At 34.5% G+C, this 21,236-nt stretch overlaps 1 pseudogene; it reads right to left on the bottom strand.

Moving 5' to 3' along the window:
• Nucleotides 1-1,987: 1,987 nt before the first annotated feature.
• On the bottom strand, nucleotides 1,988-20,810 carry LOC122490957 (annotated as a pseudogene).
• Between the last annotated feature and the right edge of the window lie 426 nt (nucleotides 20,811-21,236).

The following is a 21,236-nucleotide window of genomic DNA, read 5'->3' as shown; positions in this document are numbered from 1 at the left end:
GGAACCAGAAAAGATCCCAAATAGCAATAATTTTTTCTTGGGGGGTGGGGGGTGGGAACAAAGGTATATGTATCATGCTATCTGATTTCAAACTATACTACAAAGCTATAGTAATCAGAGCAGTGTGGGACTGGCACAAAACAGTCACATAGACCAATGGAATAGAATACAAAGCCCAGAAATAACTCCACACATACGTAGCCAATTAATCTGTAAGAAAGAAGGCAAGAATATTTAATGGGGTAAAGACAGTCTCGTATGAATGCTACTGGGAAAACTAGAGAGCTATGTGCAAAAGAATGAAACTGGACCACTATCTTTTAACATATTAAAAAATAAATTCAAAATGGATTAAAGACTTGAATGTAAGACCTGAAACCATAAAACTCGTAGAAAAAAAAACACAGGTTGTAAATTTTTTGACATTTGTGTGAACAATGCTTTTTGGACCTACTCAGGCAAGGGCAACAAAAGTTAAAATTAAAAAAAAAAATGGGATTACATCAAACTAAAAAGCTTTGGCACAGAGAAGGAAACTATCAACATAATGAAAAGGCACCTACTGAATGGGAGAAAATATTTGCAAATCATACATCCAATAAAGGGTTACCATCCAAAATACATATAGAACTTAACGCAACTTAATATATAAAATAAACAACGTGATTAAAAATGGAGAGAGGAATTGAATACTTTATCAAAGAGGACATGCAAGATGGCCAACAAACACATGAAAAGATGCCCAAAAACACTAATAATTAGGGGAATGCAAATCAAAAATGCAATGAGATACCACCTCTCTCCTGTCAGATTATCAAAAAGACAAAAAGGAACAAGTGCTGGCAAGTATGTGGAGAAAACTCTCATATCTTTGTAGCAATGCAAATTTGTTCAGCTACTGTGAAAAAAAGTATGAAAGTTCCTCAGAAAATTAAAACCACCCGCAATTCTGCTTATGGACATTTATACAAAGGAAATGAAAACACCAGTTCATAAAGGTATTTGTATCCCTAGGTTCAATGGAAACCTTATTTACAACAGTTAAGATATGGAAGCAACCTAAATGTCCATCAATAGACCAATGGATAAGGAAGATGTGGCGTGTGTGTTACAGAATATTAGTCAGCCATAAAAATAGATGAGATTGTGCCTCTTGAGACAACATGGATAGACCTAGAGAGCATTATATGAAGTGAAATAAGTCAGAGAAAGACAAATACTGTCTGATTTCATTTATATATGGAATCTAAAAATAAAACAAAACCAAACAGAAACAGACTCCTAGATACAGGAAACTGTTGGTTACCAAAGTTTAGAGGATGGGCAAAATAGGTAAAGAGGATTAAGAGGTACAGACTTCCAGTTTTAAAATAAATAAATCATGGGGATATAATATATCATACAGTTGATGACAGTGTAGTAACTTTGTGTGGTGACAGATGATAACTAGACTTATGGAGATCATTTCATCATGTATAAAAATATTGAATTACTATGATGTATTATTGATATAAACTAATAGGATACTATATGTCAGCTATACGTCAATAAAAAAATAGAAAGTGACTGTAAATTGTAATCTTCATCCCTCATTCTGGGCAAATGAAAACTGCTATGGGTTTCTTTTTAAACTAGATTTTGCAAACACACACCCATGAAAATGGAAAAAAAAACCCACGAGGTTATTCTGAGATTACTTGTAATGTCTAAATAGATATACTTCAACCATAGCTCTGTTTTATGATGCCAAACATGCTGTTCTCTTTCAATTTATAAAAAAAAGTATAAATTTTCTTTTTATATTGAAAAGTATAGCCTATATAATAAAATAAAATCAACAGAAGTCTATTTTTGGCCTCAAAAAGTGACATTTATTAAAAAAAAAATGACAAGATGTCCATCCCTTGGCTCCCTTCCCTCCCCTCTCCTGCTCCTCTTCAGTGCCCCTCCCCCCTTATCCTGCCCAAGGACTGAACTCCAGGTACAGCTAGGTAGCAGGAAGCACCTCAGATGATGGTTTCAGCGACATTGGGGGGTATACATCAATGGAGGTGTTGTAGAGTTCTCATTGTCTTGAGAAATTCTCTTGTTTTCTTCTGTCACCATGTTAATAGCCACACCCTTACAGCCAAATGGTCCATCACAATTGATTCTGTAGGTACGGTTTTCCCTTTTGGTGGGAAGGTCGTAATTGAGGACTAAAGAAACCTGCTGCACATCAATGCCTCTGGCCAACAGGTCAGTGGTAATAAATACTCTGCTAGAGCCAGAGCTGAACTCTCTCATGATAACATCTCATTCCTTTTGGTCCATATCTCCATGTTGGAGGACATGGTAAAGTCTCAAGTGTGAGTCTTCTCAGTGAGCCAATCAACCTTCCTTCAGGTGTTGATGGATATGACTGCCTGTATGATGGTCGGGGTTTCACACAAGTCACACAGTGCATCTGATTCCATTCCTCTTGTTCCATCTTGACGTAAAACTGGTGGATATCTTCCAGGATCAACTCCTCTTTCTTGACCAGAATCCAAATGGGTTCCCTCATGAACTTCTTGGTCACCTCAAGCACATTGGAAGGCATTGTAGCCGACAGCAAAACCACCATTCCAAAAGTGTTGAGCTTTTGGAATATGTCATAGATCTGGTCCTCAAATCCATGGCTTAACATTTTATCAGCTTCCTCCAGTACAAACATCTTGATGTATTTGGGATACAGGTATATCCAGTTAAGCATATCAAACACATGACCTGGGGTATGATGATATGGGGAACTTCCATCTGCAACTTTTGCACCTCAGCACACACATTGGTCCCCTCAATGCAAGCATGGCAGGAGGCACCCACGTAATTTCCTAATTCCATGACTATCTCTGTATCTGCTGATCCAACTCTCTGCTGGGTGCCAGGACCAAGGCCTGTGTAGCCTTTAGTTCCAATTCAATCTGTCACAGAATTGATATGGCAAAAGTGACTGTTTTCCCAGTCTCAGATTGGGCTTCAGTGATCACATTAACCATTGATACAAGAAAGAAGGGCTCACTGCTGGATGGCAGAAGGCTTCTCAAAGCCATAGGCATATGACACGGAAAAGGGAATCAGAGAGGTTCATGTCATCAAAGCTATCAACTGTCTCATTCCAGTTACTCTCAATGAGGCCTTTGGGGTTCTATCACATTGGGGCCATTGTCTCTGGATTGAGAATCCTGACTTGCAGGCGTGAACCTTAGAAACTCAAATCAACATCATTCTTAATTCTCTTTTTATTGAATTTAAGGAAAATAAAAACAGAAGAAATGTTCCTTAGAGGGCAGAGTATTGTTAAACATACTCTTACTTGGAATGCTATCCCAATAATTAATTACACTGTCTCATACCAGCTGAAGGTTGATATATGTATTGCCATTAAATACCAATTTTCACCTCAGTAACATTTTTCTCACATTCTCCATCAATTGTTTATTTTAAAGTGCTTTGCTAATATTGTAGATGACAAGATTGTAGGCAAATCTTATTTCATTGATTGTGAAGATTCAACTCTCCTTATTGTAGGGACATGTGTTTTTCTTCATCAATGCATTAATTTTTTTTACTAACTTTTCCCAGATGCCCATGTAACATGTAATCATTGACTTGTAAGAACTTTTTAAAAACTGTCATGTTGTAGTAGACATTTTGAATAGTTTTTTTTTTTACATAATACATAAACATGGCAAAATTTTAGCATTACAAATGTATATGTAACACATTGTACCAGTTCCTCTCAATAAAGGCAAATGTGTTTATAAAATAATGGTGCCTATTTTCAGAAATGACAAGTTGTTTATGTATGTATATATCTACCTATTTATTTGGGTATCTCTCTAGACATAACTATTGATAGAAGTTGAGTAAAATGGTATCTAAAATAACTGTCTTCATATAAATTAATTTTTTCACTTTACAATAAATTTTGAGCATTTTAAATATATGCTGATATGGACAAATCACATCAATATTAATGACAACAAAATATTCCATTCTTGATATGCTATATTTCTATAAATTATTTAATTAGCTTACTGGCATTTGAACAATACTATTCAAGAATTTGCTACCAAAAATATGTCTTCAATATATCTAAATCAGTGTTTTAAAATGTGTTTTGGTTAACAAATTAAACTACAACCTAGATGAAAATAATAAGGTTTGTCCTATGATGTGTATGTGTGTGTGTGTGTGTGTGTGTGTGTGTGTTTATGGGGAAAGAGGACAAGAAAAAAAGAAGATAAAATTAAATAGGTATTAATGTCCTTGCAGAGAGTAAAACTGATCTTATTAAACTTAAACTTTTATTAGAAAATTTAAATTTAATGTTACCTGTCAAATATGTACATAAAAGTAATCAGAAAATTTGAGAGTAAAATACGTAGTTTTAAATACGTAAACAAAATGAAGCAAACTAAAATCACCAAAGTGGAAAATGGAGTGTATAAAATAAGTGAATAATGACAAGTAAGACCACATAAAACCAAATATGGAATATATTCAAACTCATCAAAAATCGGTATGCATATGAATGGTTTAAGCCTACTGCTTAAAAGATACTATCTTTCTTCTTAAATCTTACTGTCTCCTCTGTAATGCCATATATTTTTGCACAATAGGATTTTAAAACAAAATGATACAAAAAGTTTAAAAATAAACAGAATGGAAAGATCCACTAAGTGTATATACCAAACTTAAAGTGGATATCATATTTTTCATACTGGAAAAACTAATCAAGATTTTGAGATGTATAGCATTGAAAAAAAATTTATATATATACATACACACACACACATATATATATATATATATATATATATATATATATATATATATATATATATATAATTTTCCACACAAATTGCCAACCCATTTCTGTATCCTTTTGATATGAACACATTAATATTTGATCAGTTTCTTGTGTGCATTTTTCATTTTCTCTATTTTCCCTGTTCTCAGACTTGGAAATAGCTATTTCTTCAAGTCTCACCTCTTCATTATATTGGAGAATAGTTTTTAGAATCAAAGTCTGGTTGTTACGTATACACATTACTCTTGGGAGGTCACTGCTTCTAGATTATTTCAGTAGCAAAAACCTAGAGAATATATATACTTTACAAGTTACATTCGTATTTCTAACTCAAATTTAACAAAAAGGTTTTTACCTATTTTATTTAGTACTTTTATGCTATAAAACTATTTTATTTAATGCTTTTATGCTGTAAAAACTGTTTCCAAATAAATTCAATATATTTACATTTTTTTAAAACGTATATTAGGGAATAATTATAAATTCATTTATAATACATTTGGTGTAGTTTGAAAGAATGTACTTTTTAAAAAAGTGAGACAGAGAAAGAGAGAGAAAGTAATTGATCAGGGGAGGGACAGAGAGAAAGGGAGACACAGAATCTGAAGGAGGCTCCAGGCTCTGAGCTGTCAGCGCAGGGCCTGAAGCAGGGCTCGAACTAGTGAACTGTGAGATCATGACCTGAGCCACAAATTCAGACACTCAACTGACTGAGCCAACCAGGGGCCCCAAGAATGTACTTTAATGTAGCTTACAATTACATTGTCAACATTACTAACAATAAACCTATTGTTCATTTTGATTGAAAATGTACCAAAAGTGTATTTATAGTTCTTTCTGTTTATACATGTATGTGTGTGTGTGTATAAATCTATATAAAGAACTGTGTTAAAATTACTTGAAATATTATTTAGGTCTTATGTCTGTGGGGTTTTTTTGGTGTTTTTTTCCAATTTTATTGAGTTATAATTATAAATAACATTGTATAAGACATGGATGTGTTACCTATTTAATATAGAGTTGGACTTATTTTCTAATGTTTGTGCCTAATTTTGCATTTATTTTTCCTACTTTTTAAGGTATTTCCCTACAGGTGGATGAATTTCATTTTTGGAAGTGTAAAAGAAATACGGTTCAAAGTCAAAATCATATAAATGTATTTGCTTCTCCCTGTCAATTCCCTTTTTCTAAGTTTTATGTAAAATTGAGTAGTTCATATTTCATTCTTGCTCTCTTTAGAAATTAAAAAAAATATATGTGTTAATCTTATTTACCTCTTTCTTACAGAGAAGAGCAAGAGCATACTATATTGGCTTTTTCTCCTCCCCTCCACCCCCAGTTGCTCACTCTGATTTCATCACATTCTTCCTTATTCTTTCTCACAAAATGATAGATCTCTTCACAGATGAGTCGACTACAATTTAGATTCTAATGACAGGATCTTTCTCTTATTTCCAATCTCAAAAATACAAAATTAACAGAATAATTAGACCTTGCATTAGTTTACCTACTGTTGAAATACACACACACACACACACACACGTACGTATATAAAAAGATTCACACATGTATACTATGGTTCTCAATCATTATATACATACTTATATGGAAAAATTCTAAAGGATTTTATGGGTTCCAAATCCATTTTCAGTATTTCGTTCCTTAAAAAATAATGATAGGGGCGCCTGGGTGGCGCAGTCGGTTAAGCGTCCGACTTCAGCCAGGTCACGATCTCACGGTCCGTGAGTTCGAGCCCCGCGTCAGGCTCTGGGCTGATGGCTGGGAGCCTGGAGCCTGTTTCCAATTCTGTGTCTCCCTCTCTCTCTGTCCCTCCCCCGTTCATACTCTGTCTCTCTCTGTCCCAAAAATAAATAAAAACGTTGAAAAAAAATTTTAAAAAAATAATGATAAAAAGCATGTCTATGTCAATAACATTTTTTCTGGTCTATTCTTGTTTGGTGTCTCACTGTCTGACAAGAGAGAATGTAATTCTTACAGCATTCTCATTTCTTGTTTTTTTTTTTTTTATACCTTGCACAAAGCATTTGTTTTTAGTTTTTGTTTTTTTTTTCCCTGTGCTCAAAGGGAATGGATGAAGATTCTTTTTCCTTATATAGTCAGCTCTATTTTTTTTTTCCATAGTGATCAGTGTTGTTCTGTTTCTACAGTGCTCTCTGAATATACTAAAGAAATAAGATGGGGTAAAAGAATAATCTTCTAACTTGTGAGTTGTAACTAAAACTAAATCTTCATTTTCCTGTCACATAGTGTTGTACATGATAAGATATTACAAGAACTAATTCTAAAGATGCTTACAAGAATGTGCTCGAGTGCCAGCTCTTGTTCTTACTGGCTGTATTGTCTCAACCATTTTGTTTTACTTCTCTAATCTTTGGCTTTATTGTCTATAAGAGAGAGAGAACATAATATAATGGTTATTGTATTATATTTACATAATTATTTGTGTATTACTTTAACTTATATTTATATAATAGTATGAGTAGTAGATTATTGTTAGAATTAAATGAGATTGGGGGCCTAGGTGGCTCAGTCAGATCAGTAGCCAGCTGGCTCATGTCATGACCTTGTAATTCTTGAGTTTGAGCCCCCACATTGGACTTCAGCACAGAGCCTGCTGGGGATTCTCACTCTCTCCCTCACTCCCTGCTCCTCTCCCCTTGTGTGTGTTCTCTCTCTCTCTCAAAATGAATTAATGAATTAAAAAAAAATTTTTTTAGAAAGAATTAAATGAGAGAATATATATCACATAGGAAATAGTCTGACCTATAAGAAATGGTCAATGTTAGAACTTATTTGTATAGTTGTTATAATAGTTATAATTAAAGCACTCTGTAAAATCTTCTGTCATTAAAAGCCAGAAAGCTACAGGGCAACTTCATGCTATAATTTAGATAAATATGATTAACATGACAATGTTTATGACATAAGATTTACTGAGATATATTAAGATGCAAATTTTCATACAGTGTTCATTGCAAAAATAAAAGAATATTAAAGGAATATAAAGTATTGCTAAACAACACTGAAAGGTTTGTGACAATAAAAGTAATTGTGGTATTCTTCATATGTGTACTTTAACACATGTATATATTTTATTTAAACAACAGGTATTAATATTATAATAAAATAGTAAATAAGTAAATAAAACACAGAAAATCATACCATGTTTTTAAATAATGGGCTTAGGAAATAATTCATCCATTTTCTCCAAAACACAGATGTTTTTAAAAACATAAACTATTACTTATTAAGAGCATGAAAGTGATCTGCAGATGTTACATAACAACTTAACGCAAACCACGATACTTTGAAGGTGCATCTAAAGCCTTCTCAAATGAAATATCAAGGTTACCTGTTTAAGCCATCTAAGCCATCCCCTCTCTTTGCTGACTGCACAATATTTATCTTGACAGATGTCAGCTTTATAATGCTTGTGAGAAGTTTGTGGCTTTCATTACCTGGATTTACAATAGTGTGCAACAGAGGCTTAAATTGCACATGAGCCATGACAGCTGGCAAAAACATGCCAGAGGACAGCTTTGTCAAACCTAGAAAGCTCAAGAGAAGCTTAGTGGAGTGAATGAAAAACATAAAAGTTGGAGAGCCTAGAGACAAAAGAAGAAGAAGAAGAAGAAGAAGAAGAAGAAGAAGAAGAAGAAGAAGAAGAAGAAGAAGAGAAGGATGGCTAAGCCTCCAGATGATTGCATCGGCATTCATTACATGTGCCTATGGACAGACGAGTAGCGTTCGCTGAAATCATTCAGAATACGTGCAGAGGGTGTATTAGTTACATGTGTGTTCAGTGGATTTATGTCTATATTTTATCCTCCTACAGGTTTATAAATTGATTTGATTTGCTTCAATTTGTTTGCTTATCAGCCAATAATAAAAGAAAAACTTCTGTCTCTTAAATAATTCCCATGAAAAAAAAATAGGTGAATAGAAACTTTCAGTTAGTCTTTGCCTCTTAGAAATTTAAGGAAAGGTGAAGATCATCATTTACCTTATTTATATCATTTATAGGAAACTGCAGTTCTTAGAAATAACGAATATTCCATGAAGTAGAGAGGCAAAAGTAAATTATGGAGCAGAGTTTATATCTCTAATTTGAAAACAATCAGAGTATTTTACTGTTGTTGTCACTGAAATATTCTCATTAAAAATAAAGTGGCAGTAAAAGTAAATCTAACCATATTCACTTTGGGGACAAAAGCAACAGTATACTTAAAATAGATATGGCCTTATTCTCTTTAAATTAAATTGAAAACAATCTAAAATATTATGACATGATACTAATCATGATAAACAAAACTGTAATATTTCTTTTAAGAACACTCATGAACAGATATAGGACAAAGATTTCATTTAGTTTTTGGTTCCTTTGAGAGTCATTAGAAGCAACTAATAATGATATCATTCCATTTTTCTTTTCCAACACACACACACACACACACACACACACACACACACACACAAAGATACATACTTTTTGAGGTTTAATAATATATCAAATGCTTCATATTTATTCACAAGAGTCAGTAGCATAATATAAAGCAATAGGATTAATTTTTAAAATATATGTTGGCATTCTACCTGTGTAGTTGAAAAATGGACTAGAGGGGCACCTGGGTGGCTCAGTTGCTTAAGTGTCCAACTCTAGCTCAGGTCATGATCTCACAGTTTGTGAGTTCAAGCCCTGCTTCGGGCTCTGTACTGGCAGCTCAGAGCCTGGAGCCTGTTTCGGATTCTGTGTCTCTCTTTCTCTCTGGCCCTCCCCCTCTGTGCTCTGTCTCTCTCTCAAAAATAAACAAACATTAAAAAAAATGAGTAAACTATCTCAATAATTAAAAAAGAAAAATGTAGTAGACACAGATATAAAAGTGGTATTATACACTGTCTCAGTTGTAGAGAATTTTATACCCTAATTTGTGATAGAAATCATATGCAAATAAAATAACTGGAATTATAACAATATATAAGAACTACTAGCAAAGGAGGTGAGACATGAACATATGTATTTAGTTAAGGAAAATGAATACAGCCTTTGTATTAGTCAGGATTATCCAGCAAAACAGAACCAATAGGATGTGTGTATATAGAGAAAGAGAGAAGAGAGGGTGAAGGAGAGGAAGAAATGTTAAGGAATTGGCTAACAGTGCACAGCCCAGTGGGGGGCTTGAGCCCGCGAACCTTGAGATCATGACCTGAGCTGAAACCAAGAGTCAGATGCTTACACGACTGGGCCACTCAGGCGCCCTGGTGGGTTGATTTTTTAACTTTTTTGTGAAAGATGTTGCAAGTAAAAGAAATATGGTATACTGCTTTCAGATTGGGTCACTACTCACTATTTCTTACCATCAATGGATATACTCAGTATCCTATTTTGTAAAGTTGAGCTATTTATGATTATTTCACCTCAAGACATAACTAACCAAGTACACAACACTAATTTTCACACATGCACTTAATGTTGTGACCTTTAGAACATTACATTAATGACAAATAACATAGACATTATTCTAAAAGTTTTACTTCTTTTTAAGTAATGACTTTATACCATAAATCCTAATTACATTATTAGGATGACCCAATAAAAATATACTATTCTGTTTTCCCGTTGATAAAAATACACTATTCTTTTTTCATGTGGAAAAATGTCACTAATTATGAAGGAAGTTTTCCAAGGATGTTTATATGTATTAAAAAATATTGCTCAAAAACTATGAAAACCCATCCAGTTAATCAAAACAATTTGTTGAAAACTCACTTTAAAAATTTAGGGACATTCAATAAATAAATTAATGGATAAAGAAGATGTGGGGCATGTGTGTATATACATATATATTTATAAATCTGAATATGAATATAAATATCTATAATGGAATATTACTTAGCCATAAAAGTAATGAGATCTTGTTATTTGCAACAACATGGATGGACATAGAGGGTATTATGCTAAGTGAAATAAGTCACACCAAGATAAATACAATTTCACTTATATGTGGAATCTTAAAAAATAAAATAAACAAAAACAGGAACAGACCCATAAATACAAAGAAAAACTGATGGTTTCCAGAGGGGAAAGTGGGAGGGATGGGCAGAATGGATGATGGGGAGTGGAAGATACAAGCTTTCAGTTAGGGAATGAATAAATCATGGGGATAAATGGTATAGCATAGAGACTATTGCCAATGGTATTGTGATAGCATCATATGGTGACAGATCGTAGCTACACTTGTGAGCCTAACATATACAGACTTGTCAAATCACTATGTTGTACATTTGACACAAACATAACATTGTGTGTTAGCTATACTGAAACTAAAAAATAACTCAGAAAAAGAAGAATGGGGATTTCCATATGTGATTAAAATGGCGAAACTGAATAAAATTAGCAATTAATGTCTCCTAATAGATAACTATAATAACTTTTCAAATACTGCATGATAGGCAAAGTGATGCTGTTATCATGAAAAGAAGGAAAAACTGTCAGATGGCTCTATAACCTCAGTTTTATGCCTGGAGATACTTTCTGGAGTACAGCAAGTCCAAATAGAGCAGAAAATTACACTGAGCTGGAACCACAGAGATCAATGTTATGTTATTGAGGATGCTGGCTTTATGGGCCAAAAACTGAAGAAGATATTGTACAATGAAGGGCCTTCAGGAATATGCACAGGAGTTGCTTGACTTTCTAGATAAATATTAAGCTGAGAAGTTATGAGAGGGGATTTTGCAAGGCTAACCACTCCAAAACCAAAGTAAAAAAATAAAAAAGTAAACAAAACAAAACATAGTCCTAAAAGAAATAATCCCAGACTTATCTTGGCACAATCTAGGAAGAAGCTCAAATAAATCAAGCTCATTTGCAAATTCTACCAGAATAAAATGTCACCTTGTTTTAAGACAACGAAATCTACACATTAATAGCATAACACAGCAATATTCAGTACAAAATAGCAAATTAGTGAATTTAAAAAGAGGAGAAAAACCAATCAAAAGACACAAACTCAGAAATGATCAACATGTTGGATTTTGCAGACATAGACTTAAAAGTACTTTTTACAACTATGCTTAAGGATTCAAGGCAAGGGGAATTGAAGGAGAAAATAGAGGACCTGAAAACAATCGAACAATCAATCCAATGTGTAAGAAAGAGAACTGAATGTAAATTACTGGGCTTGAAACATAAATTCTCTTGAAATCTATTCCTGGAGATTACAACATCCTATCTATCAATAATTGTTAGAAAAAGAAAAAAAATGACATATTTGACAAATTTGAATTTGAACAAATTCTAACCAAATTAATTATTTTTAAACACCTCAAAACAGAATGCATCTGCCATTGAAAGATTCACCACATATAGTGTCTATGGTGGTAATGATCAATATATAGATCAATAAAAAAGAAAAGAGAGTGAAAAAATAATCACAGATTTACAGGGTGTGTTTATTTTTTTTACACAGTGCCAAGTTAGTTAAACGGAAAAATCATGGGGGATGGAAAAATGGAAAAAATGGAAAAAATGGAAAAAAAGATAGTCTTTCTAATAAATGGTGCTTAACATTGAAGACTTCTATGGACAAAACAAAACAAAAAAAACAAACAAAACCGCTTCCTACAAAAAAAATGGGCAATTGAATAGATCGTTTACAAAAGAAGATTGATGAATGGCCCATAGGCATATGGAAATGTGCTCAACATTAGTCACTCAGAAAATTCAAATTCAAACCATAATAACACCACCAAATTACTAGACTGTTAAAATCAAAATGCTTGATGATGCCTTGTGTTGGCAAGGATGTGGAGCAAATAGAACTCTCAGAGATTTCTGATCAAAATGCTCAATGATACACCCATCACAAACTTGTCAGTAAACAAATTGTGACAACCCAATTTCAGAGAATACTACTCAGCAGTAAAAACAGATTTGAACATTGAAAAATGGATGAATTTCAAAAATCATGCTATGTCAAAAAAGTCAAACACAAACACGTAAGCATTATATCATTTATAAGAAATTACAGAAAAGGCAAAACTATAGGGACAAAGAAGAGATCAGTGTTTCCTAGCAGCGAGGAAGGAAAGCCAGAGGAGGCATGAAATGCAAAGGAGCCCAAGAATATATTTTAGTTTTTGGAATTGCTCTGTATCATGATTGATGAGATAATGAATATATACAACTGCCAAAATTCATCAAAAAGTACACCTAAAGGGTGAAATTTATTGTAGTTTAATTTTTATACTGACATTTTTTTCAGCTAAAACAAAGTTCATGCAATTTAGTAGTGAGATTACACCTCTTCTTTTGTAGTATTGAAGCCCATGCTTGTCCGTGCATATTTTTTTCTTATTCCTTATCGCTTGCATGTACAGGGGCTACTGATGTGCTTCTACTCTGAATAGCAATTGAATCTTCTTATCAGAGGTCCTGCCCTTGGGGTGCCTGGAGGGCTCAGTGAGTTAAGTGTCCAACTCTTGGTTTTGGCTTAGGTCATGATCTCACAGTTTGTAGGATCAAGCCCCATACTGGGCTTTATGCCAAGTGTGAAACTTGGCAAGATTTCTAAGATTCTCTCTCTTCCTTACCCTTTCCCCCTCTCCCATTTATACTCCCTCTTCTCAAAATAAATAAACATTTAAAAAAAGAGAGAACAAAAACAAACATACAAAAGGACTTGCCCTTAAAGCTGCCTGATCGATGAGTAAGCCAGCATTCCCCGCAGCCTTTTGTAACCCAGTGACTGACAAATATATGTGGGATATAAATATAAACACTTCAGCTCCTCTCTATCTTGTTAGAGCCACTACGAATTGCTACTTACACTATTTCAAGAGGTCTCTGCAGGATGAACTAAAATTTTCCTACAAAGTACTTTGTCTTTATTGAACTTTGCCCCTATCAAACAATTTCTTTACTCTCCTTCTGATTTTTACTAGAACCCTCTTAATAAATTACTTATACGAAAATGTTTATCCTTGGATCTCCACTGAAATAATCCAACCTAAGAGAAAGAAGATACATTTTGGTGCCACTCATGAGTCTTCCAGTTAAGAGAAGAACATTCACTTAGACTCAGATAAGGTTTAAAATAAAAAGGGACCACGTTGGAGGAAGCACCTCTGGACTGTCCAGTCTCTCAAGATCTCTTATAAGTCTTTTTTCTTTATAGCAACCTAAATTTTCTCCTATTGCGTAGAGTTAGCCCTGCGTAGAGGGAGAATGGCAAGGAGAAGCATGAAATACAAACATGTGTTAGAAGAAAACCAAATTTCACATGAAATATATAAAATATTCTGTTAGTTTTTAGGTTGGTGTCTAAGAGTTAATTTGATCTTCAGAGAGAGCACTCTATTTTCCCTGCATGGTTCAATGACATAAGCTCTACTGACTACAACAGACAAAGACTGCTGGGTATGTGGACACTAATAAAAGAAAAAATGCAGTCTGTGCTCAACACTCTAAACTTCCAAGCTATATACAAAGTTTGAAGATTCTCAGCACCTGGGCATTCTTCCTTAGCAAAAGATTTGCAGTATTCAAGGAAAAAAGAAAAAAGGTAACTCAAACCATTGAGGTATTGATGAACGTATCTAGTAGAACAGAGACCTAACTGCCCTTGGATTTACACTGAAGATTGTTCAGTCCTTATTAGGAATACTAACAGGTTTGTGTTGAGTCTCCTAATATCTGAATAAGCAAAATGCATGTTCCTGTTTACTTCTTCCAAGTCCTTTCTCTCAGATTCAGTTTATATTCTCAGTGACCTGCTTATTCCCAAGTCTTTTACCTGAAGGATGAGATTTTTCTGTCATTGAACAAATATAAAACTATTAAAACTTAAAACACACATTTAATCGGATGATATCACCAAGTACAAATTTAATTGTACCGCTTAAGACAAACCATTTTTATTCTATATATCTTGAATATTTATATAGACTTGTTTTTTGCTAAGGATGATAGTAATACTTATATGTAACTCATCTGTTTTTCCTTAAATAGTAAGCTAAAAATATACTCAATATCTAATTTTAAATACCATAATAAATTAAAACCTATCAATTGTTTTCTCTTTCTTCTATTTTTTTAAATGTTTCTTTATTTTTGAGAGAGACAGAGACAGAATGTGAGAGGGTTATGGGCAGAGAGAGAGGGAGACACAGAATTGGAAGCAGGCTCTAGGCTCTGAGCAGTCAGCACAGAGCCCGAAGTGGGGCTGGAATCCACGAGCTGTGAGATCATGACCTGAGCTGAAGTCAGACGCTCAACCAACTGAGCCACCCAGGCTCTCTGTTTTGTTTTTTTCTTCTAGAAGATAAAAATATTCTACTTATAGCTTAGAAAAGAAAAATGTGGCATTCTAAATCCAACTCTAGGGGCAGAAAATTACTCAGGAAAGGTTTTAATATCTAGTCTCAAAAATGGAATTGAACCAAAAATTATACAAAATAAAGGACTAATGTGTAGAAAGAATGTGTTTATGTGGAAAAAAATATATAAAACTATAGAGATTCTAAAAGTTGACAAAGGATTCTGCAATTATAAACTCCGATAGTGATTAGACACAAAATCTCTTATCTGATTTTATTTTATTTTTTTTTCAATGTTTTTTATTTATTTTTGGGACAGAGAGAGACAGAGCATGAACGGGGGAGGGGCAGAGAGAGAGGGAGACACAGAATCGGAAACAGGCTCCAGGCTCTGAGCCATCAGCCCAGAGCCCGACGCGGGGCTCGAACTCACGGACCGCGAGATCGTGACCTGGCTGAAGTCGGACGCTTAACTGACTGCGCCACCCAGGCGCCCCTAAAATCTGATTTTTAAAAAGGCATAGAGGGGGGCCTGGGTGGCTCCGTCGGTTAAGTGTCCGACTTCAGCTCAGGTCATGATCTCACGATCTGTGAGTTCGAGCCCCACATTGGGCTCCGTGCTGACAACGTAGAACGTGGAGACCACTTCCAGTTCTGTGTCTCCCTCTCTCTCTGCCCCTCCCCTGTTCATGCTCTGTCTCTCTCTGTCTCAAAAGTAAATAAACATAAAAAAAAAATTAAAAAAAATAAAATTAAAAAAAATTTAAAAAGGCATAGAGATGATTTTCCAGGTTTATGTAATAAACCTGTATATGCACAGGTTTGCATGCATATACACACACACACACACACACACACACACACGAAAATGGTCACACAATATTCTTTTTTCTCTTTCTGTGTTCTCTCTAGAGTAGTATCAGTGTCTTCATTTTTCCTTTAGGTACAAATAATTCTAAGCACCTGAACAGGCTGAACATTTGAGGTATATTTGAAAAAAAAATCCTTTTGAAGAAAAAAATGTTTGCAAAGACATACCAATAATCAGCACGCATCTATAGTGTCCCTCACTAAATATCTTAATGCATTGTCTATTTTGATAAATAGAAATATTTGTGTTTTTTCAATCTGAAACATCATATGTCATAGTTATCAAACATACTTGATTTAAAATTTCATGTGCTAGGGAGGCTTGGGACAGAGGGAGAGAGTATTATTAGACTTTGAGTAGAGTTACTTAGTATCCATAGTTGTCATGATGCAGTAAAAGTCATTATTAAGCTATTAGCTAGGCTGTGAGAGAGAATTACAAATAATGTGGGAAGAAAATTGTTTTGAAGAGAAAATGAATTAATGGTTGGGTCAACAAGGTTAAGAATCAGAGAAAGGTTTGGATATCATAGCTTCATAAAGCTCCCATGTGATAGCGTCCCCTCCCTAAGGGGGGGGAAAAAAGGCAACCTGACTATACCGTATGTGACAACATCCCTCACAACCTTGTAACATGAGACCACTTAATCAGACTACATGTGTGTGTATGTGTGTGTGTAGTTACCATATATGGGAGACAAAAAAGTAAAAAAATATATATATAAAAACTATGCCATGTGGCGTTCCAAGCTCAGTTCGGGTACAAACCCAACTGAGTAGTGCTGGCACAAATAAAGTTGCTTTCTAAAAAAAACAAAAACGAAACAAAACAAAACAAAAAAACAAACTTGGTGTCAATTCTCTGTGTAAGAATCCTGCTACACCAAAGTAGTGAGTCAATAAAGCCAATATTTTAGATTCATAATTTTCAAGAATTGTGAGCAAGTATATCACAAGTCTGTAATGAAATAACAATTTTTAAAGCAGTTTTAAGTCATTTATTTTATCTAAGTCCATTATCTTGATATTTGAGATACTTTGCAATATTTTACATTTTGTATTCAAGGCTTTTGGAAGTCTCATTTCTGTAACTTTACTAAAGCCAAATTTACTCATGAGACTAAATATAGAGGAAAAGGAAACCCCGGGCGGTGCCTTGTTTTAATGATCAAACATTCTGGATAATTGAAATGTTTAATTTGAAAGAGAAAGTTGATGGGTAGAAACATTCATGCAGCAGTCACAAATACGTGAATGAATACATGCCAAAGAGTAAAATAAATTCAGCAATTACTGTGCACAGCATTTTGAATACTATGATGTTTAATAAAAGGTAAAAGAAATGTAGAAAACCTATACATTTTTAAAATACACATTCATAATGAAAATACTAATTTTTAAAACGGGGCGCCTGGGTGGCGCAGTCGGTTAAGCGTCCGACTTCAGCCAGGTCACGATCTCCCGGTCCGTGAGTTCAAGCCCCGCGTCGGGCTCTGGGCTAATGGCTCAGAGCCTGGAGCCTGTTTCCGATTCTGTGTCTCCCTCTCTCTCTGCCCCTCCCCCGTTCATGCTCTGTCTCTCTCTGTCCCAAAAATAAATAAAAAACGTTGAAAAAAAATTAAAAAAAAAACAAACCTAATTTGGCTCTTTCTGAGTTCCATTTTTATGTATTGTCTATATAAATGGCCTATACACAACTTACTCGCAAAATAGGTTATTAATTTATTATCAGAATGTAATTGATTCATTATTTGCATAAAGCATGCAAGTTGTGCTTATAATCTATACTAACGCAGCTAATGTTAAATAGCTGGTTGTACAATAGCCATACTGCTATTAACATGTGTTGATATATAAAGAAAATACCCATTAAACTTTCTAACATTTGTGTAAATTAAGTCTACTATATGAGCTATACAAAGGCACAAATTACCATCTAAGTTGTTTTACCAATCAGATTTCTGAGGTAGCATTGCAAAGCAGCTCTGTTACTTGGAAAATTAAATGTAAATGTTCTCCTTCATGAGAACATTCATCTCCTTCATGATCTCCTTTTATGATCGAACAAACAGGGCAGCAGATAGGTCTAAAGATTGGGTCTAAAATATATTTTCTAGAAGTAATAAAAAGTGCAAGTCTCATAATGACACGAACACTTATGCCATCTAGTACATTCTGTGCTTTTGTGCTATGTACTTAACAGTGTTATTTTTATGAAATACAAAGATTTTCTCTATCGTCAGATATATAGTATCATGAAATGCTTTAAAAGATCACATAGAATAATGATTGTTCCTGCGTTTTGCCAAATACTTGGAGAAAAACTTTTAAAGTGCAGTTAATCATGCAACTGTTATTAAGCAGGTGGCAATTTGGTATCATGCAGATAACCATCTGGCTGACTACGATTTCAAACTTTTCACAGGTCTCCATAGCATGTAAATGTGTCAAAGATTCTTAGCAGTTTTGAAAAAATGGCTTTGCTGTCATATTTTAAATACAGTGATACACAAGTTAGAGTGTATGACTCTGTGATAGCTTTATAAAATATTTAATAAATATTTACCAGGTTTCATGGAGACTTTTCTCTTGTTATTTTGCACATATGATTTCTTAGAAAATGGACAGTTTGTTTTCTGTAATTGTATTCTATGTGTGTTTAATTTCTCTTCACTTCTTGCTTTCGACTTATTCCACATGCATCGGTGGCCACCTTAATGTTAAAATACTTATACAGTTTCAAGGACTGACTACTATCCCCTAAATAATTTATACTTAACATATCATAAAATATTTATCCTTCTATTTCTGGAAAAGACCTTTTATTTCTATCACTTAATGTCTAATTATAAAATAATATATATTCATTATATATTTTATATAATTTATATAATACATGTAACATACATTTTATGAATAGAATATGTATATATGTATACATATAACATTTGTTATATATAATATTTCACATAATATACATTACATGTATAATAATATATTGTACATATGCCATATGTGTGTGTGTGTGTATAATTTATATGTATGTAAAATCACCACCAAAAATTTGAGAATATAAAAGACAATCAGAGAATATAAGTTAGCAGTAACACTAATGAGAAATAACCACAATTAAGTTTCTGGAAATATGCACACAAATAAGGTATTATTTCCACATATATACATGTGTGCACACACAAAAATACATGCATGTCAATTTTGAGCCAATTTAAGCTCATAAAATATATACTGTTTCAGAATGTGTTTTTCAAGTTTTTATTTAACTTCCAGTTAGTTAACATACAGTATAATTTTAGTTTCAGCAGAATGTACTTTTTTACTTAAAATTTTGAGATTATTTTGCAGTAAGAATTCTTTGGAAATATGTTTTACCCACCTTTAAAGGGATATATACAAGTTACTATTTGTAGGTGGCTACTGAACATTTAGAAATATTTTTTGAGTACTTTTCATATTCTTTACAAGGATATGGAGGCCGAATTTATAATGTCAAAGTAAAATGGACTTTTCACACAATACACGTTTCAATTTAGAAAACGCTTTCCTCCCTTTACTGATTATCTGCATATTTTAAGTATGTGCCATTATCCTCCAATAAAGTATATATTCTTCCACATGAGAAATGAGTTATGTCTCATTCATCTTTTCATTCCTTTGTGAAGTCTATATTAATTGATGGTTTTATTGAATTAAAAAAAACACCCTGATCTAGTTGTTGAATTTTTGTATATAGATGAGAATCAGATACATCCTATTTTGTTTCCTTATTTCAAGTATCATCCATGAGTACCTGTTTTTGGTTTTTATTATTTCAAGTGTAATCCATGAGTACCTGCTTGTATTTATTGTGAAGCTAACAAAATTGTTTCTGTTCATACTATTTTGCTAATCTTATTGCATCTGTTTTTAAACAGTGAATAGTTGCTATTTTTAATTATTATTATTTTTAAACAGTGGATATTTACTATGTTTGGTAAGAATCAAGGACACTATTATACTAAAACTGAGATAACATTAGGGGTCAAGGAAGATGGCAGAATCAGAGGATCCTGAGGTCACTTTGTCCCACAGACATACTGAGGCTACAGGTATATATAATGTAACTCACTCTGAAAATGATCTAAAGACTAGCTGAACAGCACTTCCACAGCTAAAGATAAAGAGAAAGCCACATTGAGAAGGGGAAGTGGGGAAGAGACATGGTTGGAACCCAACCCCTCTGTGCAGTGACCCACATGCAGGAGAAATATCACAGGAATGGAGGTTCTCCCTGGGGAGCAAGGAAATCAAACCCTACATCAGGCACACCCTACCTTGGGGATCTGCACTTGGAAGACAAGCCCCATAATGTCTTTGAAAATCAATGGGACTTAACTCAAGGAAAGCAAAGATTTACAGGAAACTCAGATTCTGCTCTTAATGGGCCAGCACACTGTATCACTTGATCTGAGACCCAGCACAGAGGCCGAAATTTCAAAGGACCTGGGTTATAAGTGAAGGAGATTTATTGACTAATTTTAAGATGTACTGGAGGGACAGGCAGCTTTCTCCAGGAATGGAAGTCTTGTTGGGCACCATTTTCTTGCCCTCCTTCAGCTAACTGGCACTTTCCATTTACCTTGGGAGTGCTGCTTGCCCACTCCAGTGTTTCTGTGAAAATCCACCCCAATGAGCAAACACACCTTTGCAAAGCGAATACCTCCTGCCACACCCAGTGGCCAGCAACAGTCAGGACCAGTATCCCCTCCATAGTGACTACCACCCCACTACACTGGCAGATAGCCCTGGCCAGAACCAGTGCCACTACAAAACACATTCTGCCTCAGGGAGGGGGTTACAATGCTGCCAACATGCACCCCTGTCAACAGTTGCAGCCAAGGCTCTCCATTAGCTGTACTAGGAGATAATCCACCCACCGGCCACAGGCGGGCCTCTAGCCAGCACACCAAGTCACAATCCATCAATACACCCAGTCAGGCTGGGGGCCGGCCCCGCCCACCAGCAAGCCTACTGCAGGTGCAGCTGGGCCTCCTCGACAGCTGTGCTTGGAGGCCTTCCCTGCCAACCAGTATACACAGTAGTCATAACCATTCACTGCAGCCCACTAGGCTGGGGCCAGCCCCACATGTCGGCATACTTCACACGTGTGCAGCAGTCACAGCCCAGTCACAGCAGG

Source organism: Prionailurus bengalensis, chromosome C2, assembly GCF_016509475.1.
Source record: "Prionailurus bengalensis isolate Pbe53 chromosome C2, Fcat_Pben_1.1_paternal_pri, whole genome shotgun sequence".
NCBI lineage: Eukaryota > Metazoa > Chordata > Mammalia > Carnivora > Felidae > Prionailurus > Prionailurus bengalensis.
Note: the sequence above shows the minus strand (reverse complement) of the source record. Positions and strands in the feature narration are given on the sequence as shown.